The 26,840-nt window shown below is 40.3% G+C and overlaps 1 long non-coding RNA gene across 5 annotated transcripts in view; it reads left to right on the top strand.

Moving 5' to 3' along the window:
* LOC142411759 (uncharacterized) overlaps positions 1 to 24,697 on the top strand; it is a 46,883-nt gene extending 22,186 nt beyond the window's left edge. For 3 of the 5 annotated variants that reach the window (XR_012776261.1, XR_012776260.1, XR_012776263.1), the window contains 5 exons: positions 1,001 to 1,139; positions 7,475 to 7,612; positions 9,053 to 9,140; positions 18,337 to 18,478; positions 24,236 to 24,697. This is a non-coding gene — a long non-coding RNA (uncharacterized LOC142411759). The remainder of the gene's footprint in view (positions 1 to 1,000; positions 1,140 to 7,474; positions 7,613 to 9,052; positions 9,141 to 18,336; positions 18,479 to 24,235) is intronic. The other 2 variants (XR_012776262.1, XR_012776264.1) reach the window with 1 other exon arrangement.
* The last annotated feature ends 2,143 nt before the right edge of the window (positions 24,698 to 26,840 follow it).

Raw genomic sequence — 26,840 nt, forward strand, 5'->3', positions numbered from 1 at the left:
AAGGAAGGGTGCCTGAGTCAGCGGTCTGTCTCTGTCCTTAAGGTGTCAGTATCCTGTGCACTATTTGGGCAATAAAACTAAAATTTTTGCATTCAGCTTCATGATATGTGGTGGTGAACATACTTCACTGACATTTCCAGAATAAAATGTTGTCAGTGTAGCAAGAAGGGTAGCTCTAACAGCACAGATTGTGGGGAGTATTTTTTCTTTCATTTCTTGAGACACTGTAGATTGAGCTTTTTCTGTGTTATCTGGCTCTCCCACCTGTTCCAGCTGCACTAGCAGGGCTGTATTTAGTTTGCAAGGTTCAAGGTTAGCCTGAGGTTGGGCTCAGACCATGGTCAAGAAATGTAAACATGGAAAAGGCATTTGATATGAACACACTTGGGAAATGCCATATGGTGTTCTTCCTCCTCCCCATCCTTGCTAGTGAAAGCTCACTGATATTTTTGCAGTGAATCCTCTAGGAGGGAACAGATAAGCACCTAGACAAAACTGCAGCATAGCAAGGCTCAAGCTCAGATGAGAGTTTATGCCTTGTCTGAAAGCCTTTAATTGGGCAAAGCTTACATGGGACTGGTGTTTGCAGACTTACTGTTTCTGCTTGTCTTATGTGAGTCATGAAAAAACCCCATCATCTCAGTTCTCTCAGAGATGCATGCAGGCTGCTTTAACCTGCTTATAGTGGCTCTTGGGGTATGTCTGCATTGCATAGTAGAGATACCTGTTCTGGCTCCAAGCAAGCTTTCTCCGGAGCCAGAAGCAATACAGCTGTGTCAGTGGTGCTTTGCATAAGACTAATTATCATGTGCTGATATACCTGTGTGGCCATGCTCTGGGCTACACAGCCTCACTGCCTTGTTCAGGCACATGGGGGTAACTCTCAAACAGTTCTGCCTTGTGGAGCACAAAGCTTTGCTGTCCTCATGCATTCTTAGGATTTCTCCCAACTTGAGTTTCTGCAAATGGTTCAGCTAATTGTTGCCTTTCATTTCAACAGGAGACAAACTCACATCCTTCCCACCAGAGAAATCAGCCCTTACTGTTGCTAGCAGTGCTGAACTACGGTCATGCACTGGAAGAGTTGGGGATCTCCCAATAACTCAGTTTCTGAAAAAAGAGACTAAAATCCTAGTCAGGTATGGTGCAGTGCTCATGTTCTTGCTCTAGAGGTCCTATTCTGCAAGCCCAAAAAGCCCAGCATCACGCAGGATTGGCCCAGAAGCCCCAGCACTTACTGGGAATGGCTGCCCCCAGTCCTTTTCTCCCCAGGTACCCAACTAACTCAGAACTTTCTCCTTTCTGCCTTACCACTTTCCAGACAGCATCTGCTCTCTGCCAATGGTGTGTTGTGCGGGCTCTAAAAAGGGCAAGAGATGAATGTTTCAAACCTAATAGAAGTACAAATTCACAGAAAGCCTATTTTTTTGTACGTTTTCCACTGAATTCAACTAGAGTTGTATTTCAATGCCCTATTTCTGTAGTCGATTGGCTTATTTAAGTGACTGAGTTCCACAACTAGGTCTCCTATGCAGCATGTGGCTGGCTGGAAGGTACCTCACACATGGAAATTTTCCTTTAAAGAACTGGGCACCCCTCTGTAAATTCTAAAAGTTTAAATTTAGTTTGCTATTTTGGATTTGGTTTCTCTTGCCTGAAAATTCCCCTGGTAAAAACAGTGCTTGGGCTTATCTCCTTTCCTGCTTCCTCAAGTGTAGTGGGAACACACAGGCCGTTCATTGCTCCCAGCTTTCCCCAGTCCATTTGTGTTGTACCTCTTGCCACCCTGCATGTGGGTAAGTCGCAGAGATGACCCGTAGCCACCTAAGTCAAGGTTAAAAGTTCTGTTTGTAGTTAGACAGTGTCTAAGGTAAAGCTCACCCACCTTCATTTTCCTTCATTCCTCTCCCTGCTGCTTTTCTTTTCACACTTTCAGGTACAGCTCTATGAAAAGCTGGTTTCAGTGTTGATGTAGACTTAAACAGTCTGCATTTGGTTTCACTCCCACTCTGCATTTCTGTGTTTCCTTAGCTGTGATCCTACAACTGTGTGTAGGCTTGCGTTCGAAACTGAATCACTGACATGGTACAACAGCTATACAGGTGGGGATGGGGGAAGGAAGAGGGCAGAAACTTGTTAAATTGGCTTCTTCAACTTCTTTTGCAGGATACACCTTTCTTCGCGCTCTTCTCCCTCTTTATCTTTGCCTACCTGAGCAGTCTCACTTGTCACTTGTAGATCATGTTTCTTGTAATCAGCTCTTTACATCCTGTGTGCACAGATACATGTCACATTAGCAGAGCAAAGTCTTCAGTGTTTGTCTTGTACACCTTTTCACCAGTACAGAGAAAAGAAAAGTGCACTTGTACTACAGGAGCATGCAGGACACAGAAAATGAGCAGCACATCAGGTTAAACCAATTACAGTCCTGAGTTGTAAGGATAATGTGTTAACGGGGCTTTTCAGGCAAGTGACTTGGCCTCTGACTGCTCACGGGGATGCTGGGTGGTATAATGATAGAATTTTCACATGGCCAGAATTTCATTACATCATTTGTTAGTATATAGAATATCACAAGGGAGTTCTACTTTATTTAACATAGTAACAATGAACAGCTGGCTGCATTACAGTCCTCTGTGTCAGTGAGGAGACAGTCAAAATATATTAGTCTAGTTTAAAACATTCAAATTACATTTTTGTAGGTTGGCCAGTATGCACCGTGAATGAGCAAAACAAGGAAAAGACAGTTCAATAGTGGAAATAAAATGTCAAACATAATGAGAGCCTGAGCACTATGCAGAAGAAATGTTGGCATGAAAGGTGTTAGAGGGATTTAACCTATTTAAGGGACATAAATTACAAAGGTATCTAGTTTCCAAGACTGCTCTGTTGCCTAACAGGACTTTAAGCCAAGAGTTATATATGATACAATGTTTATATCACTATACTGATAAAATTATTATTTTACTTGCCTGAAAATTCCAGTGTTAAAAATGTCAGCTATTAGTTCCTTTTGTGCCCCTGTGAGTTTAGTAGGGACATTTGATCATACCCAGCTACTGGCACTGCCTGGTCTTTTAGGGTTGCCCTGTACCATCTCTCTGCCCTTCCCCTCCAGCCATATCAGAGAGCATCATTGCTGCTGCAGTGAGGGCACTGCAGACTTCTCTGCCAATTTTGATATGTATAATATAGACAAGTCTAGAACCATCTGCATACTGGCACTATGTGATCTGTCACAGAAGCTGGTACGTGCAGTTAGGGCCTCTGTAATGGATAACAGACTATGCTACATTAGCCTTTTCTTTCTCATTCATTCCTGTGTGGCCTTCATCAAGTTTCCTAATTTTTCTGAGTTTCAGCTCACCAACTAGCAAATTAGGTTTAAACGTGATTTACTCGTGTGTTTTGACAGATGGACAGAGTTCTGTGATCTATTCCATAGCAAAATATAAATACTCTGCAAAAACTCCCATTCTCATGGGATTTTTAGTGAAGTTTACTGAAGTGTATACAGTATTATACAAGTTAATAATAGGAAGAAGGGGACTTACATGTCACTTCTTGCCAGTTTGTGGTATTACCCACAGACCTTTTCAGAGTGCTTTACAAGTGTACAAGCTGAAAAGGACGTTGTGTTCCCACAGTTGCTATAAAAGATCTTTCTGTGATACTAAAACATGGGATTGACAGGAAGCTTTCTCTGATGATTGGCCTGATTTTTTTTTCTTAAGTACGCATGTTTATATCTTTGCATTTGTATTTGTGTAATAGCCAATAGAAAAACACTGTCATTAGCTTTTCATGCCATTAGGCACAACTAGACCTATTCAGCATGTCCAGTCTTACAGTAGCTGATTTATTTGGGCATCAGTTGTTTGCATTGCTTTTCTCAGAACATCCTCCAGCTCACCTGCTATTCTGCTTCGGAGACAGATGGCCAGAACGAGGAAAGGGTTTCCAGATTTGGCCTTACAAATCACTAAATGAACAACCAGTTGAGGTTGTGTTAGACAATTAAATGTAACTTAGTCGTACTCAAATGCCCAGATGAAAGGGGGTTCAAAATCGGGAGGGGAAAAAAGAAAAGCAAGATGCAACAATAGCCTTAGGGCATCACCTTCAAAGAAGCTTTTGAACAAGATGTCCCAGTCTAAGGTTGAACAATTAGAAAAAAGGACTGAATGATATTTTACAGATTTCTTTTTTTTTTCTTCAGAAACAGTTTTCTGATCTGTGAAAGACACTGAGAAGGAAACGTTCTCCTCAGCCCCAACTGAAGAGAAACAAAATTAATTTTTGCAGTTCCTCTGAAACAAATATAAAGAGACCGACATTGTCCCACATCTTACAGTCACTGATGGGGAAAGTGAGGACTGCAGGTGGTAAGGGTGGGTGAAATCTGCCTAGTGCAGGGACTCTGCTGCTTGGGTCCATAACTGACAAATGTACTTCTGGAAATGCACTGTAAAACATGAAATACAAAGGTCCTGCTGGCCTTCAGCAAGAAAACCACATTCCTGCCTTTCAAGCAAGAGACGTGGAAACACAAAGCTACTATTCTTAAACACAGCTCCTAGTGGAGAGGTGTTAAAATGGTTTATTTAGCTAACACAAACATGACTAGAGTCTGTGTGAAGGAAGGTGCCTACTACCTGCGGCATCCCAGCTGAGGAGGCAGACAGTAGGAAATGCATGCGATGCCTGTTGAAGGAGGGAAGAAAACCCTAAGTTGACTCTGCTGGGCCTCTTGATTGGAACGAATGAATTAAATAAGAGATGTAGTATTTCATGTTGGCTCAAACATTTCAGATGACAAACACACAGAGGACACAAATGTAATAAAAATTTTATTGTCTTCAGAATAATGGAAAGAGAGATTTATTATGGTTTTTGTGTGACAGCAAATGTTTTAATTAAGACTGCACTATAATAACAATTGTGATGAGCTATTTTAAGGTCCTCAAACTATGACAAATTCTTTTTTTAAGCTTTCTTGCTTCCTGCAAGAGGTGATTAAAAAAAAAAAAAAATCATATTCGCAAGCCCTTATTAAGCTTGTTAACAAAAACCTGTAGAAAATTAAGTAAAACACATATCCTGATTCCAGGTTGCATCATTTAACAAAAATAGGTTAAGAAACACCACAGTAGGGCTCAATGGAAAAAAGTAGCTCATACATAGCAATTTCTATGCCTACTTTGTTTGGATAAAGGATAGCTTAACGCATTTTTTGCCTAAAATTATGCATCCTAAATATCCCTAGATGTTCCAGCACTGAAGAGCTAACGTGCATTGCTTGCTAATTCTCTTTTTAACAACGTAGCATTGCCATTATATTAAGGCATATCACTTTAAAAAGTCAGTCACTCTCCGGTATTTGCTTAAGTGAATATACAGGGATGAAGTTAAGCATGTGCTTAACTGATGTGCTGAGTCAGTGCCTGAGTTCATCTCTCTGCAGTGTTCCTGTAAAACGCAGTGCCACAATGGACATTTCAGGCTGGCACATTCTGGTGCTGAGCACGAGTTGATACCAGGTGGGCTCTCATATCTGCTGGGAGGATACGGAGCAGTTAGAGCTGTAGTGCTAAATAGCCTGCAAGTAGAACATTTCATAAACCGGACTGTCTTTAGCCTTCGTGTTTTCATTGCAGTTATTTTCCAGACACTGAAAGTTTAGTTTATTTTTTGCAAGAGACACCACAAGTATAAACTAGAGCATAACTTCTTCTTATTTGTAAATGTTACATGTTTCATTAATGAAGAGCAGTACCAAAACTTCACGCAGGATATCGAATGTAGTGCTGTAAGGGAAAATGATCCATCTTCCTTATGCAGAAAGCATTACGTCACAAAGGGATGGAAACAAAGAGCTCGGAGGGACTGGGATAGGCAAACTTCCCTCCTTTCACAGGAAATGGGTGAAGCCTTGCTTGAAATTATTATTCAGACGTTTTGTGCTGTGAAGGAAATGTCTCCTGATAGCACAAGCTATTGGTTTCCTGTTGTGAACTAACAGTTTTGGCATAACCAAGAATGGACAGGAAGGGCAAATGATTGGGGGTCATTTGAAGAACTTGTTTTAATGAAAAGACCAGCCCAAGTAAGCGGGAAGAAATTTGGCCTGAAAAAAAATTGAAATTAAAAGGGGGAGGGGGGAAGAAAGGGGATCAGTTGCTGATTGCCACAGTATCTTTGTGGAAATAAATAACAACAGCAAAAATTCCACATCAAATTTTAGCAGGGTTAGCAGAAAGCGGGGGGGGGGGACGGACTGTTGTTGAGCAGGAATTATCGCGGGGGGAGAAAGCCCTTTGTATCCTACCTAATTAAGAGCCTGATTCAACAAATATATATCCGGCTTCTACACTGAGGAAAGCAATTTTTGGAAGTTTTCACAGATGCGGAACCATTTTTTGTCGACCAGGACATTACAACAGAGGCAATTTCAAGTGCTATTTTTCAACCAGGGTGTATAAATAGCGCTGCCAGCAGGTCCCTGAAACTGCCTTAGCACTGGGCCGTCTGACCGCTTGTCTTCTATTCGAAGCAAACGCAAGCGAAGGGAAAGGCACACACGACATTTTCCTGCCTCAGGCCTTCTTCCCAGCCTATTGTGAGAGCAGAAAGGAGGTGGCTTCCCCTCGTCTTTTCCCGAGGTCTCTGGGGACCCGTGCCACCTTCCCGGGCCTGCTAAGGCAGCGCCAGGACCGCCCTCACGTTTGCATCGTCGTCGCAGAGTCATTTTGGCTCTCGCTCTTGAGGGGACTGTACAGAACTGGCCGGTGCCTCATGCCTGGTTATAGTTCCCGCGGCCGTTCGGACCCGTTCTGCTGAAACACGTAAGGACGGCTGCGTTGCAGGGGCCCGTGCCCTCCTCTGCTGGAGGCCGGCAAGGTAGGGCAGGGAGCGCTCGCTGAAGCGATCTGTCCTGCCGCAATGCCAGCGCAGAGTTTCTTACGGGATTGCATTTTCAGGAGGAAAAAAGCAAATTTAAAAATCTCTCTTCAGTGTTGCAGACTTCTTTTTTAAGATGGCGGTGTAAGTTTTCATTTTAAGCGTTCAAAATGTTTAAAGGCTATTTCTAAATCGAATGAAACCTGCTTGGATTTTTGTGCTACGTACTGTTGGCAGCAACCGTTTTCACCCTTGCAAAGATTATTTTGATTGTATGGAAATTCAGGTTGTAGAAAAAGCCTGCCTATTTCAGAAAACAAAACATGAAAGGAGTCACTTCGTGTTTGCCGATTCTTACAAGGCCTTCCTTAAAGTGTTTTCTATGATGCCAAACCCACAACAGTTTGTAGAAATGTGCTTGAATTTGTCTTTGGATTTAATTTAGATAGAATTTTTAAAACCATGTACAACAACATTTCTGCTTTCTACTCTTAAAAAAATACAACCTTCAGTCACATTTGAATCACGCTTTTTTTTTTAACATCTCCTTTTAAATATTTTTCTTTCCATTTAGGACTGCCAACATTACCATGGAAACCCCCAAAAATAAAGACTTTCCCAGCCTTGTGAGAGCACACCTGCAAGAGCAAGAATTGCCTGTCAAAAGCGATTCTCCTTCATTATTGGTGTCACCTAAGGACATTTTTTTGTGGTCAGTGTGATTTGTTATCTCAAAATTTATTGAAAGTATATTCTTAGAATGTATATAATCTGGCATCTTGCCATGGACCAGTAACAAATGTCTGTTGCTGCCCAGTAGTGCTCTCTTTAATATACTATCTCAGTTTCAAGAGAAAAACCAACTCTTTACAGGCAGTACAGTTGAGATTGGAAGCCCTGAAATAACAAGATGAAATAAGCACTCATCTCAGTGAAACAAACACATGTAAAATGAAGTCCTAACAAGCTGATTTAATAGAAATCTTTCCACTGGCTTCAGAAGGACTTGGATCAGAATTACAAATAGAACTGCAAGAATTCATCTGCTGCTTCCTAGTAGAGAGGTGGAGCATATTTACTAGTGAACAATTGGCTACTATGAAAACTGCTCTGTTTAAACTTTTCAACACTGCTAATTTTATACATATATTTTTTCGTTACAGAAATAAATTTTAAGCAGTTTGATCTGAAATTTTAGAATTGCGACCAATTCTGTGCAGTTTTCCAAATTAAAAAAAAAAAAAATTTAGATAAGAACAATGGTTTAACATATATTTTTTCCAAGCAGAAGGCAGCTATGGTGGTAGAACTGAATACAGATAATCTGGCAGTATATAAGAATAATATTTCAAGGCAGTATTCTTAAATTTCTTAAATTATATTAAAGAATTCAAACTGACAAGATATTTCCATTTTGTGGTGCCTACTCTCTGTTCTTAGCTATATGAATCGTATATTCTGCTTGCTAAATTGTTAAATTTCCAGTATAGGAAGGCTTTTGATTTGTATATCTTTCTGCAGTTATAGTGGCAATTGACAGCAAGTCTGCATCAGTAATGAGCGCCACTGGAAAAACAGAGATTTTGTTTGTTTGTTTGTCTTTACTAAGGAAAGACTTTCCATAGATCCCAAACCCAATGAAAAACTGAACTTTAAATAATGTTAGAAAGACACCTTTGTGTTATTAACAATAATACAGGAAAATCTTCTACTTTTTTTTGTTATGTAAGCATACCGAAAAACTTAATTGAAATGCACTCAGGTCTCACCTAGATTTGCTTTTCAGCACTGTTTTAATGAGCAAACTCCTTGGCAGAATTGTTCGTCAGCACAGATAAACCTCAGAAATGCTAACTGTAACATCTGGATGGTATGTCTAATACCAAATGATCCTGTTCGAATCAATAGGACATTTTGGGAAATTAGATGCTATTCCACATGAACAGGAGTATCAGACCTCACCTCTCCAGGTACATTAAAGAACAAAAGGAAGGAACAAATTCAGACTTCAAACAAAGTGTTTGCACTACAGAGCTGAGTCGAAAGAGAGAGAGATTCATTCAGGCAGAACCTAGAAACTATGTGACCATTAGTGTCACGACTGTTGCACCATCTCAGACTACAGTCTCATCAGAATATATATGTTTTGCAGGACCGGAGCTTCCTGTTGTACACATGAAAAATTTTCACAGAGAAGTAGTCTGGTGTTTATGAGAAGAAATCTTCCCAGAAGTGCACAGGTACTATCAGCAGGAAGAACGGCCATTCTCATGTGGCCAGCTCACTCCAGCTATTAATAAAATCTCTGTCCTAATCACAGCGTTGAGGTACTTTTTGCTGAAATGACCAGCTTTAAGTACAGTACTATCAAAGTTCTGGGTATTTGCAGCCAATAAGGTTTCTATGTCACAAGAGAAATGTTTTCCCAACAAATCTTATTCAAATGTCGTACGTTCCCACTGCTTCAATTTTTGCTCTAGGCTAAGCAGATGATTATTTAGAGTTGCTACAAGCTGTCACATTACTTATGCTGCTCACCAAAGAGGTGGCTGTGTTTCAGCGTTAGGTGGGGAGCATTCCTATGCACGCCTCTGTGCTCAAAATGACCATTTCAAAAGTTTTGTTGCATAAGTTCGTTGATACCCTTTAAGATGGATTGGTGCTGCAGATGGGAGTAAAAGTTGAATTTCCCTGTGAAGGTGCGTAGGAGCCCTAGTGGCAATCAGATTAAACTGGAGAAGGGTTCTACGTCTTATAGGTGTTTTGAGTTCTTCAGTGGCAAATACTGTGGAAACTGCAGACAGATGAAATGCATGGGGGGTATCATGCGGGGTTAATTTTTCAGGAATGAAGTGGAGAAATGAAATTAATTGTAGTGGAAGTTGTAAACTGGCATAGATTTGAGCTCAGTCATTGTAAAATTATTCCTGTTCCTTTGGCTGGATGCTCTGTGCAAGCTGCAGTTCCCCCTCCTAAAGTGTTAAAAATCACCTCTTTTCATTTGTGCGTGCTTTCTGGAACCGATGAGATTAAAACAGTATACTACCACTTCAACTCAATAGGGAATGATTGCAACTCAAAAGCATTTATTTATTTGGTGTGAATCATTCTGTAGTACATTTCAGTTCCATACTGAAGGGGAGGTTTGTTTGTCTTTAAAGGTTTACTTAAATAGGAGAGGAAGTGAGAACTAGTCCCTGGCACCTTTACTTTGCTAATGCAGCTGACACACACTTCACTTTATAGTGCTGATGTATTGCAAAAGGACATCTAGGACAGTTTTGACTATTCCAGTTTTATTGTTACCACATCGAGTTTTTGCCATTGATTATCAGGATGCTGGTCAGTGTGCACAAGAAATAATATTGCAATATTAGTATCATAGAAAAGGTTACAAATAAAGAAAAATAGTGGGTTTTTCTTTAATGTCAGTGTCTATTGGTCCTACCTTGCTAGTAGTTTTTTAAATGAGCTAAACACTAAATAGCCACAGTTTTGCCTAAAGATAAAGCAGATGCTTTATGGAGAAAGTTGTCTCTTTAAGAGGACCGGTGAATCGTGGAGAAGATACTTAATATTGTGGTAACCACCTGGGACTTGACTTTTAACTGTATTAATAAATAGTGCCACATTACTGACAACTTTCAGAAAAAGAACTCAAAAATTGTAGCTGTTACAAAAGTAAAAAAAAAAAACAGGAGCAACCTTTTCACTATTCATTTCCATCTCTGCCTTTTTAAGCTTAAACTCTGCCTCTTAATCGCAACCTAAAAAGACATGTTGAAAAGTAGAAGCTTCATTTTTCTGTGTTTATTGCACTTCCTTTGCCTGCTTCTTACTCTGAATTTCCTCCATCAAACTGGCTTATGTCAGTGTCAACTAGCGATAACCTGCAATCCTGTAGCAAACAGCTGCTTCTACTGTTTTTAGTATTAAGAGTCAGGACCGCTTTCAATCTCCTTGAATTCTACCTGGAAAGCTGGTTGTTTCCATGCCAGCTGGGAAGAGTCTCCTCACCCAGGTTTGCTTCCACACCATAGGAGCGAGGCACTGTTCCTAATGCTGGTCTGAGGAGCAGAGCTGGTCACAAAAAGCTGCGAATTCCATTACAGTTATAGCCACGGATTGACTCATAAGAAAGGACTCGTGCTCTGTGTGCTCCCTTATCTTCTGTGTGACAGTGACTTCAGGCTCCCAACCCTAATGCTCAGTTACTGGGTAGGAGGTTTCTTCCTCAGTCAGCTGGCTAAGGGCTCTTACACTAATGTGCAGCAGCTTTGGCTTTTTTTTTTTTTAACTTAGTTAACAGTTCAGGTCAGATCCCTTTATTCCAATTTACATACATGCCAATCATTCCAGGATGGAACTAATAATTGTATTGTAGCAAGACAGAAGCAGAGTTTGTAGGAAGAGAACATATACATAAAATTTTTATTAGGCCAATTAATATAATTGGAAAGAACAGGCAGGCTGTGAGGCTCAAAGTCCTTTCTCTGAGTCCAAAAAGGAGTGGCAAAATCCAAGATAGAGACAAGGTTAGGCCCAATTCCTCTTCGTTTAATCTAATTATGTTAGGCCACTTGAGAGATAAGTGTACTTAGCATGTGTAGAGCAAAGCTCCCTTCCATGTTACAGCAATCATACTCTGCTGGGAAAAATTATGTTGCAAGGCAAGCTACACAAGCCTGTACCTCACTTTTCAGAGACACCTCCTGGGGTCCTTAATTGCTGACACGCATTTAGCCATACTGGCAGCATACGCAGCATTTAAGCCCAGCCACATGGAATACAGGATCTGCAGTGTTCAAAAATAAACTGTTTTAAGACCACGATGCGACGTTTGCACATAGGGCTCCACTGAACCTGTGGCTTCATTGGTGGTTGTCTAACTGCTGAGGAGGCTGAGTCCTTCTCAGAGACTGAGAGGAGCTCAGTGCCTGTGATTTTTGGGAGCCCCTTTGGGACTACTCTGGAGTCTCTCCCTGAGCTGGTGGGTGGACGAGATTCCAATCAGGCAAATGGATGGATTACCAATAAGTCTTGTTTGGCCATCTGGATGTACTGCTGCTGCCAGGCTCATTTTTCAGCTGGATGACCGTAATGATTTTGGCAATGGTTGTGGCTGCTCCCATTCATTCTTTTAACAATTTCCATTACCCTGGCCAATTATTTTCAGGGTCCTGGCCTTTTCTTTCAGAGCTCTGTGTTTTTATGTTTCAAGATCTCTGAATAGTGATTTGTATGAGTATGTCCCTTTGTGGCTGCTCCTCATCTTCTTGGAGCAGTTTTACATACAGCATATGCCTTTTGAACTAGCTTGTGACAAAGTGACTCAGGCAATGCTGCTCTAAATAACCTTCCCACAGACACTGAATAAAAAGGAGACAAGTCTCAGCTCTCCATTTTGCTGGACAGGGCATGCACACTAAGCACACAGTCAGACAGAAAAAAAACTTGGGTTTAGTAGTGTTGTCAGGAGCAGATCCCAGCTGTTCCCTCTGATATAGCACATATAGGGACTCCCCGTACAGGACTGGTTTCAGCTGCATTTTACTCTCTGGTTTTGTCTATCTTTAGTATTTTGTCAGCCCCAACAGGCTGAAGCAGGCATCTTCTTGTGTATTTTAAGCTGAAAGAAAAGTCAGCGAACAAATACTGAGAGAATCCATACAGGCACCCAGAAACAAAGCTAGCATTCTAGGATTTTCTGAACCATTGTTAAGTCTTCTTCTCTCATATCCACACACTCTATCCAGCTCACATCTTAGCCCACTGGGGGGAAAAAAAGAGTTCCCAAACGTGCTTGAAATACTAAACTAGTCCCAGGAGGAAAAACCTAAACAAACACTATCCCCCTCACTGAACACACCCGATCCTTCCCTAATCTAAACAGCCACTGACACTCTTATCACTTTCTGCCAGCAACTCTAACTGTTTTATTGTTAGGAAGGAAGGCTTATACTGCTTGTATAGGGTTTTGCCACCTCTGTACATTGCGTGCCTCAGATACTCAGCCAGCTGTGTGCTGCTGATTCTTAGAAGGGCTCTCACACACAGAAAGGGTTTCTGTATAAAAATGCTGCTGCACTAAGACTAGGTGGTGACTAGTGGTGACTGGTCATTAGGTCACCACCGGTGACTCGTGGTGACTGGTGCCATCCATCACACAGGAGGCCAAACAGCAGACTGATTTTGGCGGAATGGCTTCTGAATGACATGCTTCCTATTATTAACATATACTGGTGGTGTACGTATGTATCACAATAAAATAGACCAGGCATCTCTAATTACTATTGCTAACTCACAAAAGTAGAGTTGGCTAGTCTTAGACTCTTGATACAAGAGTTTATAATAAGAATCAAAGCTGTACTTGGTGAAAATCATCAGTTACCACCAGAAATAAAAGCACTTCAAATACCATTTCCTTGAATATATGCTTAATAGTTTCAAATCTTTGTACCAGCTCCTCCCCATCGCACAGCTGCACCGACTCCACAGTCTTTGGATTCAGTTCAAATCTTGTTTTCAGTAGGACAAGAACTTTTGTCGACACTGTAGTTAAGCAACAAGAAGCATGCCAGTAACAAGACAGACAAACAAAAATACCTTAGCAAGTAGGTAAGGATCTAAAGCCTTAGGAAAAGCTGGGTAAGTCTTCAGCACAATCAGGCCCACAGCTATAGCCCTGGAGGTTTGCTTAAGTTGTACCTGAGATGGCCACTCCTTGAAACAGGTTTTGTGACACAACCCAACTTCTCCTTTCCAGGTGGCCCTTGCAGACAACCTGAATCCAGACTATCTAAAAGTGCCATGTCAGCCCTTATCAGAAAGGCCACAGGACATCTTGTCTGTCTAGCCTCAAACATATGGTCTCATCACAAGGGCAGATGGGACGTAGGGAGGTGATGGGGACAGGTAATGCTCAGAGCCTGCTAGCACCGCAGGATAAGGGTCAGATGCTTGGAGCAAACTCGAGATTTCTCTGAGTATGCCAGTTAGCTCATCAGTCCCAAATTTGATCCTGGGACCTGTTTGGGAGTTTAATTCAAAGCAGTCATGAAGTTGTTCTTTAGGCTGTACTCATCTCACTGAGCTTCCCTATCCACTGGATCAAGGAAACTCCAAAAAATTACGCATCGGGTATGCACAATTTCATAGCAAATGCAAATACACACTTTAAATGTCATATCAATACACTGGATTGCATTCATAGCATGCCAGCAGCCTACTTAAATACTACCATTTTCTTTTCTTAAATGCATGTGTAATTTATAATGGCCAGCTAACTTCATGAAGTTCTTCATGCTCCAAGGCTGAAATACTTGTATATACACTGCTACCCCCAAAGCCTAATAGTAAAAGAAAATAGGAAAATTCACTCCCTATAGAGAAGACTCCTCCAGGCTTTAAGGACATATAACTTCCAATTAAAGCTTTACAAAAGGGCTGATACGTGGAATGTGACTAAGGCTCAATAATACCACAGTATATGCCTGTCTGATGAGGTGCCCATGGCACTGCTGTAGCATTACCAACATGTATCAGTAAATCCACCTCTGAATGCAGTTCATCTGTCTTGGGAATGAAGTTCATCTTTCACAGTACAACATGGTCTTCTAGACAGAAGGAAAACGAAAAAAACATTTATCATTTCTGTGCCAGGGAGAGTTCAACTTGAAAGAAACCGGATGAAATGTGTATCATTCATCTAAGGAACAAATCCACACTACAGATTTATCCGAGAGACAAGTGAATGCAATCCAAAAAAGCTATCCATTTCAGAATGGGAGGCTTGAATTCATTCCAACCAGAAAATGCACACTGAGTAGCATCCATTTATTCAGGGTAGTAATGGCTTCTTTTAAAAGCACGTTGCCGTAATCATTTGTGTTAAACATGGCATATATACCAACAAAAATTCCCATCTTTGTGAATGCAGGCTATCTGCCAGCTCCACAAAGGGATTTTTTTTTTTTAATAGCTACTGCGCTAGATCTGTTGCCTGCAGAGCAGGTTTTATACGTTCAGCCTACTGCGATCATCAGGTCTGAGTGCACAGTGAATGGAATTCACAAGCCTTTCCAAGTCACCTCCTGTGTAAAGCCCTGAACAGACAGTCCCAGAAGTGAAGTAAGGAACAACTTCTCTCTCCGCCCCTTTGGGCAGCTCCCATACATGCTTTTAGCAGTACCTAAAACAAGAAAAACACCTAGATCCACTTCACTGGGATTGACGGAAACAGAACGGAAACGAGAAACTGATTAAGTGGTGAGCCAGCTTCGCATGCAGAGAAACTTCCAACTTTCTTTCCTAAGGACTTTTTTTAAAAGCGCTTCATTTTTGCTTGTGTTCCATTTAAAAAAAATAGAAAAAAATCTTGGCCCACAAGTTCTCAGTGCCTACACAGATGAAAGCTGTGAGAGGCCTTAAATGACTTCAGTAGGAAACTACTGGGAAGGGGAGTGGTCTGTTTTCTGACAGTCCCATTACACATTTCGAGGAAAAATCTTTTCAAGTTCTGTGTACGAAAATGAAACAGGATTACAGCACTGCCTCTCTCTTGGAGACAATCGCAACAACGCTTTTCCTGCTCCCATGCTGGAGTGGTGCGGAGCAATTCTCTTCTTTTCCTCTCTCCTATCTATCTCAGGATCTTGGGCTCAGGAATAGCACTTTAGATTGAAGAAATTTTTAGAATCAATGCATTTAAAGTCTGCTCAAGTAGGACCCATGTTTATTTCAGGTAACCTTGATGAGTACTTTGTTCTGCAGTTGCATTCATAAATCCATCTGCCATTACCCAAGCCCCTCACAAACTGTTTAGTGAGCTCAGGAGTTTTCCACTTAGTAGCGATGACAAAGCACTGGACTACTGCAAAACCCATGACGGAGAAGCTGAGCAATAACAGACACCAGCCAAATAGATCACTGGGGTGGAAGGTCATCCTTGAACAGTATTTCCATTTTTCCCCTCTTGGTAAATTGCTCTGGGAACAATCCTCTCTTCCAGCATAATGTAATCGAGAACTAGAAAGTAACCACCACTTACACAGAGCTGCAATTCCTGGCCTGACTGGCTGTGTTGGGAATTTTAACTGATGTCTCCACCCAAGCATCATGTGGAACCAATGTAATGGCTAACACAATTCAGAGCTTAAAATGGAGTGATGTTGCAGTTCCAGCTGTTTTTGTAAGTCAGGACAAGAGATTTTTGGAAGCATTAGAGGAGAAACAGAAACAGAGGTGAGGAATGGCTCCTAGTCTGATGATGTACACTAAGGACTATGTGAGTGACAACGCAAAAAGCAAGACAAAAGTAAAGCATCACTAGACAGTATTACACAGCACCGTGCTCAGGACCAAGACAGCAACAAGAAAGCGATGACTGGTGGGACATGCTTCATGGGAAAGAGGTGCATTATTTTTTATCTCTCTTTTTAGAAAAGGCACGGCCCTCTACATATGGAAAGGTAAAGATATGTAACAGCCTAGGGGTAGACAATAAAGCTTTCATTCTGATGAAGAAGAAAGGTTCACTGTAAGTAGACTTGGCCCAAGTGCCCTTAACAGGTCCTGTGACTCACAGTGCTCTACAAATCCCTTAATTATCAGAGAGCTGCATCTCCCTATGTATCAGCTTAATCCAAGCTAACTCTGGAAGGGCCTTTTTCTTTCCTGAGAACTGATCTATACTTTTTGACCAAGCAAGTTTCCACATTCTTCCCTAGTCCTAACATGCAGAGACCCAAAATCACTGGCAAGGCATGATGACACCAAGCATTTACCTTATTACTGAATACATTTCCACGTAGGTCCCTGCTTATATGCAGAAGTTCTCAGCTAGCTGCTAATTCTGATGCAGATTTTTAGCAATTTAATAAGTACTTAGTAAGTATTTAGTAGTAATTTGGTAGGTCTGCTGTCTATCCAGGGCCCCTGTGTAACGGTTAACTGCCTTTCCAGTCTGCTGGAAGGTACTTACTATTCTTTGAAGGCAAGAAATACACTATTTTGTAGAGAAGCATGTGGGGAAGAAAGGTCAAGTCTTAGGAAGGAGTACCCTTTGTGTGCGTGTGTTTATACCTGTATACCTCATACCTGCATCCACCACTCCTGATCCTTATCTGTCTAAAAGAATCCCTATGGCTACACCATTTATTGAGATCAAGGCAAAGTTCATTGTTTTTGGAGTTCATCCATCAAGACTAAGAGTACAGGTAGGATGCTAGAGACAAAGAATTTATCCAGTGAAGAGAATCGTGATATAAACTCTGTCCCTGCTGAAAGCAGGAGCTGATTTGCTACCAACATCAATGGGTCATATTTGCACAGAGCACTTGCTGTGTATTTAGAAAATACAAAAAAAAAAAAAAAAAGCAATGGAAGTATTTGAGAAGAACTAAAGAGAGGTGAGATCACCATAAAAAGCTTCTGGGGCTTTCACCCACAAAAAGAAATTTAAAAGGCTGCTTATAAAAACCAAAAATCTGTGTTTCTTTGAAAAATCCCGGATACCCCAATCTCAGGTAACACAGTTCTTAACTAGCATTACAACAACCCCCCTCACAACATGCTAAACCTGTACATCCCGGTTTCATATCTGCAGGTAGGACTCCCTCTGCAAACTAGATCTAACTAGGATCATTTTTGCTAAGCATATTCTAAAAGGTTTTAATTCCCAGATAACCTGGTCTGGAAGAGATAATTCTGTACTCTCTAGAATGGTGATAAAATTAAACAGTTTGAAAAGAATATGCTTCAGGCTGGCAGGAGTCCTCAAACACACTACTACAAGTGCAACAGCCTTTAAAATTACTAGACTGAACTTATCATCAATCTGACTTATGCAAAGTGCTAGCTTTTCCCCTTAGAAATAAATTTAATATCATTTCACTCTATCATTAACCAGGATTATGTAGTTCTGAGGAAGAATTTATATACAGTCGATACGACTGAAGCACATAAACAAGCTGAGGGCTTTTCTAAAATAAAACTGTAGGATGTCAATGCAAATCAACAGTAAAAAGGTACTTTAGAGTGCAATAAGCAGTGGAATAACTTAGTTACACAGCATCTAATGAGCAAAAGGGATATTGATTGTTTTGCAGTCCATTTCTGAAAACCAAAACAGAGGCTTTCACTTTGTTTTCTCCCCACTGATAAAAAAAACTTGCTATTTTTTGGCATAAAAATACTTTTAAACTGTTATTTTTAAATAGACTATGAACAGAAGCAAAACATAAGAAGCCTTTCACGCATCATGTAGGTTATCAATCTTTTTGGCAGCTGAAGTTCTTTAAATACTCTAATTTCAAATTAATATTCTTGAGGAAGAGGGGCTGGTTGAGACAGAGTTATTGAAAGAGACTTGTCCATCTTACAGAATTTTCCTATAGACTTGCTCTGAACATTCTTTATGCTTTACTCTGTTGACAGGAGTGATTTTCCCTGGACATCAGTGATTCACGTGAACTCCAGATCACTTCAGTGAAACACAGTCTTACAAGGAAGGACATGCAACATCTCACAGATCACAGCCTTAAAAAGGATCCAAAACCAGTCAGCAACTGCATCTTCTGTAAGTGAAATCAGTCCATCTTATAAAATCATCTCATAGGGGAGGAAATGTCCAACAGTAATATTAAATGAATGTAACAACAAAAACAGGCAAAACTATGGCTAAAACAATACCTTGGGGAAAAGCTTTGAAAAAGTACTTCCACTTTTTTTTTTTATCATGTTTCTATCAGATAGATTTACTAGTTTTTAAAAGTCTGTTTTTCTCAAGCTTCTGAGCACCACTGTACATTTGCAAAGCATATTTATCATCCAGGGAAAGTCTTCTACAGCCCACCGTTATTTTCAAAGGAAAAGGGAAAAATACATCAAAGGCTTCAAAGACGTGAGTGAATTATTTCATCCCCTTACAAGTGCAGCATGCACTCTCTCTTCTGTAATGACACAGTACAGAAAACAAGATGTAATTAATGCAATTCCTTTGCCAAATGAGTGGGATCTATAAAGAATTGGCACATAATTCTGATTTGAGCTTTCTTGTTTAAACAAAACCAAACTTAATACAGAACGCTATAATGTACTAGCAGGGTCCTTCAAGAGATTTCCCCCCACAATACAAGCGACTGCAAAGTGCTGGGCCTGCAATCAAAAGGATACTCAGTGTCCAAAACAGCAATATTGATGCAGCCAGGCATTTTTGTGCACTATGGTACAATCATGTAAGTGAACCAAAGAAGAACATTTGGCCTTTTGTTATTTTATGTACCATTACAGAAAAGCATGCCTTTTCCTCTGTTCTACCCCAATGAACAGATGTGGTTTTAATCATATACAAACCAAAATGCTCACAAGTTTGAGACTATGACTTTGAAATTTAGGAGTAAAATTGCTTTTCAAAGAAAGTGATTTTCACATAATTATCTTGACACTGTCCATAAAAGGCAGATAGGCAGGGAATTGGATAAATACACCAAGTAGGGTTTTGGGTTTTGTTTGTTTTCCAGTTGGAGAGAAAATTAAGGTAATTTTGATAAACAAAAAACCTGGGGCAAGACAAGAAATTTCAAAAGAAGCCTCAGGGTCCAACATAGAAAAGTTATAGGAGATTCATCAATAAATAGACTTTACAGAGCAGTATAAATCCAGATGCTGCCTCTCTGTTACTGAACTCAAAGTTGCAGATTAACTCTACACAATGCTAGCAGAACAGTATAGTTAATTAAAAGAGCGACAGAAAATGCCGCACAAAGCCCAAATGCTACTCTGTTGGGAAACTGGCACCCAGGGCTGCTACAACTTTAAGCTAGCTACTAACCTACATCTCATGGTATCCAGCTCACCTGCCACCCCCCCAACTAAAAAACACCTCATAAATACCTAAAGTCAGATTACCCTTTCTTCTGAATAGCATTACAGCTCTTTGACAAACTGTGTGTGAAACACAGTTCCAGGGAATATGGATTACAGGCAACTCTTCAAGACCTGTTTTGAAAGGATGTATGTGGTATTGAGGTAGTTGGAATTTGCATACAGAGAGAACAGGTATGTTTCTAATGCAATCTGGACCTCAATTAGCATGAACTATCTTTAAGTATACGGCCTGTATGAGGATAACATGCACAGAGTACAAAGGGACCTCTGTTCCACATCTGGGTGTTGTACCAGGAGCAGAGGGTGGAGGGAGGGAGGTGAAATCTCTGATTCTGATGTGAAGGTAAGATGCACGATGCTGGCATCTGGCAACCATAAGAGACAAATGAGTTGGGCCTCTGGCTGCTTGCCAGCCAGGGCGTATGCAAGGATAACAAGAGCTTTTAACCCATATGGAAAGGTCAGGATGGTAGGAACAGAATTATGGCCCATGTTCATACTTCAACTGCAAATTTCCTAGCTTTATAGAGTTCCAGTAAAACTCTACCACAACATCCTATAATTAATTTTAAAACCACATGCAATCAAATTTCATCACAAATGACCAGGTCCACAAAACGTCTAGACATATAGCTCCACTGAAAATCAATGGGAGTTAAGCTCCTAAATACTCTCACATTCTGACCAAATATTTAATTTTTTTTCCTTAAAACTATAAATTGCACCCTCACTTTGAAACAAACCTCTCTTGCTCACAGCTTTATTCAGTCCTATATTTCACTGTAACTCTTCACGAGTATTACAACCCGCAGTGCCCTAGCCAGCGGTGCATATCTGAAGTTTCAAAGATAGCACTTGTGTCTCTGGAGCTTGTACCACTCACTTCAACAACTGCTCTTCAGCCTGTTCAGATGCTACCAGCTCCATCTGCAAGCTGTTGGGACAAACTCCTCTAATATGACAGTCACAAGAGAAGACAAGATTACAGATTCTGAATGAGTTCATGCCTAAAGTCAGTATTAAGGAAATTTCATGCAGATAGTTTTGTTCACAGATTTTCTCGCAATGCCTAGGACCAATCTGAGTTTCTAAAAAGTGAGTTTTTAATTATGAGCAGAGAAACAATAGCTCACTTCAACATGAAAAAGAATACACCCACTATTTTTCCATGCTCTGTAATTTAAAAATAGGTCGACCCATTAGCTTTAAAGCTTTCAAAAATATTAAAACTGAAATATAGGGCTCAATTTCCTTTTTGTTTTTTAAGCCAGACCCAGAGATTGAAAAGTTTCAGACTAATGGCTACTTTAAGATGATAAAAGGGGATAAAGTTTTTGAACTATGAATCTAACATTGCCAGAACAGATTGATTCCATAGTAAATTTTTAAACAGAAAGTAAATTTTTAAACATCGACTGAATTTGAAGCATTTAAGTAAGACCAGAGCATTAACTGCAAGCCAATTCAGAAGTGCTACAGGGCCTATAATTTGTCACACTGCACATACAGATCTACCTGACTTTTCTCACTTTTTTCCATAGTGTGCATGTTCAGAATGCAAACAGGGGCCAAAGTACGCCTGAACAGCATGCCTACCCATTCAAGAGAATTCCTATATTTCATGTGAACCAGACAGAATCAATACATACTGAAAAAATTGACTACGAAAGGGCATTTATTTTGCTCTGTACTTTAAAAACATAACCCTGGAGGCCAAAAGTACTGTCTTGACCGTTTGGCAGTTGATGACAACAGAATTATGATTAGTAGGACATTGACTCCCCGTGTTTCCCAAGCACCTTCTGCATGAACTGGAGGACCACCTTGTATGCATCAAGTATGAAACAGAAGGTCCCTCAGTTCGTCAACACCACAGTGCCCAACAGGCACTGCTCTTTTGAGAAGCATTCCTAGACTCAGCAGTTTGCCTGAATTCCAACCAAATGAAGCCTCACAATTGCTAAAATCCAGACAAAGGCCAACCAGACCTGGCCTGGCTGTGCTGCTGGTGCTCTGTGCACTAATGCAGACCCTGTGAACTCAACTAACTGAATGGGCCGAGGAGTGAAGTACACCAAAGGTCAGGGGAATAAAAGCAGTTTCAAACCACCCCATTATGAGTCCACCCTGGCATCTGTATGGGCTCCTGGTGCCAATGGTATGATTTGTAAACAACCTCAAGGCTCCATGCTGGCAATGGAGAATGTGTTGTCAAATCTCTCCTCCTCACCGGCTCACCTAAATGTTCAGAGCAGGGAGGCAAGAGACACAAGAGCTACTGCAGAGACGCTTGGTCATCCGAAGGCTGGTTAAACTAATTCAGGGATACAAGAGGCTCGCAGCAGCCTAGCATACCACTGAACCACACCCTTCAAGTTATTTCCAGCAATCCTAACAGCCACTGCAGTCTAAGACCGTCTTGGGGTTTCCATCCGAAGTCTAGATCCTGTAAGAAACGCTACTGCAGGATTCAGGGCCATGTTCTATACTTTTCAGGATTCTCTACCCTTAGACTAAAGTTCAGGTTCCTGCTGCCCAAACAAACCTGGAGAAAAACTGTTGGTTTAAAATCTTGGTAGGTAAGTCAAGCCCCACCAAAACCCGACTACTCTGAGGTATCTCATACTTACAGTCACTTCACCTCAAACTAATTTGATTTTAAAACTGAAGTTAAGCAACTTGTTAGTAATCACTTTTCAAGTATTTATTTATTTTGTTGGGGGAGGAAAAGAGGGAGGAGAGAAAAATCAAGCTATTTAGCTTTCCAAGTATTTAACATAAAACCCAGAAGAGCTCCATCTGGCAACCAGCAGGATTTCTAAATAATCTAAATAGTATCTACATAAGAACCAGGCTGTCTATGGAGTAAGACAACTTCAACTTTTACAGCCACAAGAAGCCTTTATTAACATAAAAGGAAATTATAAAAAATTAAGTTAGAACAGGAACAAGAGTCTGGCAAGCTGACAAAAGACCCCAGGAATCTCTGCATTAATCTTGAAATGCTGCTTTTGACTCTGTCGGAATATAGCATCATACACTGTGTGGTTGTAAAAAAACAAAACAAAAAACCCCTTAGGTTCAAAGGACTCTAGTACAATACAACCAGTTCTAGGAAAAGATTCAGATTAATGAAAATCAATATATAATTCCTCGCTTTGCAACACAAACCGACCCCTAACATTTTAACATAGTTTGTGGAAAGTATTAATATTTAATTACACAGATTTCATTGAGTCATGGATGAGGCCCTTCATGCCCATAGATGTCAGTCTTCATTAAGAAAATGGTTCAGAATACTGCTGCTAATTATATTAATTAAATATACCTTTGAACTACTCTTATAAAAATTTTGATTATTCATAATTCCCAAGTAAATAAACACCTCTCAGAGTACACGGTATTTAATTTTCCAAATTATTCGTATGAAGGATCTGGCCTTGCACTTCATACCTAGCCTGTATATTTTTTGGCCCGTTTGTGAATGATCCAGACCTGGTGGTGGTTTGGTGTCCTATGTGAAATATTTTAATGGTCTTGATGCCCCTGTCAAGTTGCCACTGGGATTTTCTGTCAGTTTCTTGGCAAAAAGTCCAAGAGTGAAACCAGTGGGCCCCAAAAAAACCCACGTTACAGTGATCCTGTGAGGATAGGGCAGCCTTGAAGCTCTGCATTTTTGCTATCCCTGGGCCACAGGAAGAGAATTTCTATCTTTATCATTGCCCATCTGGCACCTTTCACAGGCAGGAAGAACAAAGAAGTAAAATGTACTGGTCCCTACCATCTGCTTCTGCTTGTAAAGTCTAGAAAGAGCCTGATAGGGAAGAAAGAAAAAAAAAAAATATAAAAAACAACCCCTTCATTTCCCACCAAACTGTTCTGGCAGGTATACATTTTTGCCTATACTTCTTACGTATCTCAGGGCAACCCTAGAGGTCCTTGGTTCCCTACAGCAATACAACTGCTCGACACAGAGCATCCCAAACACTCCTAGCCCCACATCTTCATTCACAAGCGTCTAACAGCCCAGAAAGAAAGGTTGCGTTGTTTGAGATTTGCTTTATTGGATCAGCCTCTGTTTTATCTAGAACAGGAAAATTCCTGTGGGTTTAATAGGAGGTATTACCCTACAGATTTTCTCTGGTTCCACCTCCTTTCCCATCAGCCACATCCCCTCTTGCTGCAAGGCTGCATACACCATGTGTTGGCTCGACCCCTTCTGTCTCTGACAGAAGTTTGGCCAAAAAGAGCAGATTTTCTGCTACTTTGATCATTTCCTGTGGTAAAAAGTGAAGGGAATTATCTAACCCATGGTCTTTTTTTTTCTTAGTTTTGAAAAATAACATGGATTTACATTTGCAAATTCCCTTAAATAGTGTACTCGCTTTTCAGTAGTATTTTGCTGCTAGTTTACTGGTTGTCTTACAGAACTTTTTTTTTTTTTTAGAATCAGAAAACACATTGTTCCGATCTCAAATTCCGAGACTCAGCTGCTGTATTAAATCAATAATGAACTTCGCTATGACGAAGCAGCAACCAGAAGGTATTATCAAATTCACAGACAATACAAAAGTGACAACTACTTCCCTGTTAAAAAATGCTTACATTTAAAAAATAAGCTTAATTCTCTTCTGGTGGGGATAGTGTTATTTTTGGCTACAGATGTGCACTGCATAATGTATTTAGAAATAAATTAACCCTTTTATTAAATGCATTATTAGAGTAGATCTATGACATGTGATATAAGCACCCTGAAATATTGTTTTCTTTTGTCAAAATCACCAAGGTTCCAGATCAGAAATCACATCTCATGCTTGCCTAAGCCTCTGTTGAAACAGTGACACTACCTGTTGACCTAAATGGTGTAAGCATTTGGGCAACAAGGGCCTAAAGTACGACGCCAAGTGATAATCAGTGACCTCGATGTGGCCTGCAATTGCACCCTGAAAACTAGTCCATTATGTATTTTTTCTGTCCCAGAAAGTACAAAGTAAACGAACAACATGAATATATCTACTGAAATAACTTCTTACATCAGAATTAATACTCCATAGGAATACATTCCAAATAAAATTATCACAATATACATTAAGTCTTTATAAATGTGGCACTACAGCATTTAAAATACACGTATGTTCACGCTTAGTAGTAGAACCATACTCTTTCAGCTCAGAATATGCCACAATGTGCATATGTATATATAGAGTTTTTCCTGTTAATCATTTACTCAGAGTGCATAAAAACAGTTGTACTTGTTTGCATCAAAAGCCTTTTTTTTTTTTTTTTTGAACTTTGCTGTGCTAATTATATGAATAGCACAGATTTTGACAGATACTCTCTTGAGCTGAGGCCAGGGAGCGCATGGTTCCCTTTGTGTGAGTTCTACTCTGGAAAGAAATGATTGAACATTTTGAAGTGTTAAAATTACTGTTATTTTAAAATGTTACAGTAAGTTACTTTGGTGAATTTACCATTTGTGTATATATTTTTTTTAATCAGCCTGGTAACTAAAATCATGGCCTGGCTCCATTTCACATTTTATTTTATAAAACCCACACACCTCAAAAGCAAAAGGAGATCTAAAGCAGTTTGGTTTCCTTCAGTGTTAAAAAAGGAAAAAGAAGATACATACTTATTTACATATGTATGCATGTACTTCACTTCAAAATATAATCAGAAAGGGAGGAAGAATCTGCAGTATCCTTGTTGAAACAAAAATTGCACTAAACCGCTTAAAACAAAATCTTACCACAACAAAAATCGGCACTGTCATCATTAATAATATATTGCCTTTCATATGCAGAGGTAATAAAGAGGCTGCACTGTGATCCATATAACCTCACTAATGTATAAATGAATCAAAAAGAATCTAATTAGTTCAGCAGCGCCAAAAATTATTAAGTAGAAACATCAAAAGAGCCAGTGGGACGCTACTTTTTTTTTTGTCAGACATGCTGCAGAGCTGCCCTCCAGAACCCTCTGGTTTATATCTGGAAGGAGGCCTCGCAAATGTAGGTCACGGTAACTTAAAAGAACCGGAGCTAAAGGACGCTGCCCTAGTACCTGTACCCTCCCCGAGCAGCACAGCCCTGCAGCCTCCTCAGCACCATCTCCGCACGTCCCACACGAAGTTCTGCACCATCTAGGATCTAGGCAAAGGAAGGGTGGAGCCAGTTCCTCACCTCCTGTCTGCAGCCACAGAAGATAGTACATCCTGAAAGCATTACGTTTGCTACAATCCCTTTTTCCTCCTTCCCCTCCGTGCAACTGCAGTAAAGAAGGAAGGTGGGACGGTATCTTGGCTTCCACGGAGACATGCTACAAGGGAGGGAGATACAAAGGATAGTTGAGCAGATGACCACAAACACTACAGAGGCACAGGACCTCCCTGTAGATGGTCTTGGCCTCCTACAAATCCCTCCAGAGTCCTACAGCTGTTCCTGCCATCCAGATGGGAAAACGCGTGCATGCACGTGCGAGAGAGCCTCTGAGGAAATACCTGTGGAGGCACCTAAGTCAAAGTTAGAAGAGTGTCTGTATGTATTTATTTATTTATGAAAAAACAGTGAGGGAACTTTTATACTATACCGCATAGATGCGGACACCCATGCCTCTGCAGCATATACTGTTAGGGTTATATTGCATCTGAGATAACATAGTGAGAAAATCATACCCCAAAGGAATGTAGCTTGGACCGATTTTTCACAAAGAAAAGTCCTAATCATACAATTCACTGAAAAGTTTCATTTAAAAATAAACAAAACCTAATACTGGGGTCCACTGTACTTAAGTCAAGGAATTTGTTTTTTCTAACCCTGAAGATACAGATACATAAGCTTAGCTTGTATCTCCTTTGACAGGATGTATTTGTCCACTACCCAGTAATGTTTTACTCCCCTTTGAAATTAAGTAAAAGCATCACGTGCAAGAGAAATAATAATGCTATAAAAGGAAGACTTTTCACTACTCCAGGACTGTTCCATATCCAAACCCAAAAGGTTTACTTCTTCAAAAGAATAAATAGGACAGTACTTGCACAGTAAAGGTTTAAA

This window comes from Mycteria americana, chromosome 6 (genome assembly GCF_035582795.1).
Source record: "Mycteria americana isolate JAX WOST 10 ecotype Jacksonville Zoo and Gardens chromosome 6, USCA_MyAme_1.0, whole genome shotgun sequence".
Classification (NCBI taxonomy): Eukaryota; Metazoa; Chordata; class Aves; order Ciconiiformes; family Ciconiidae; genus Mycteria; species Mycteria americana.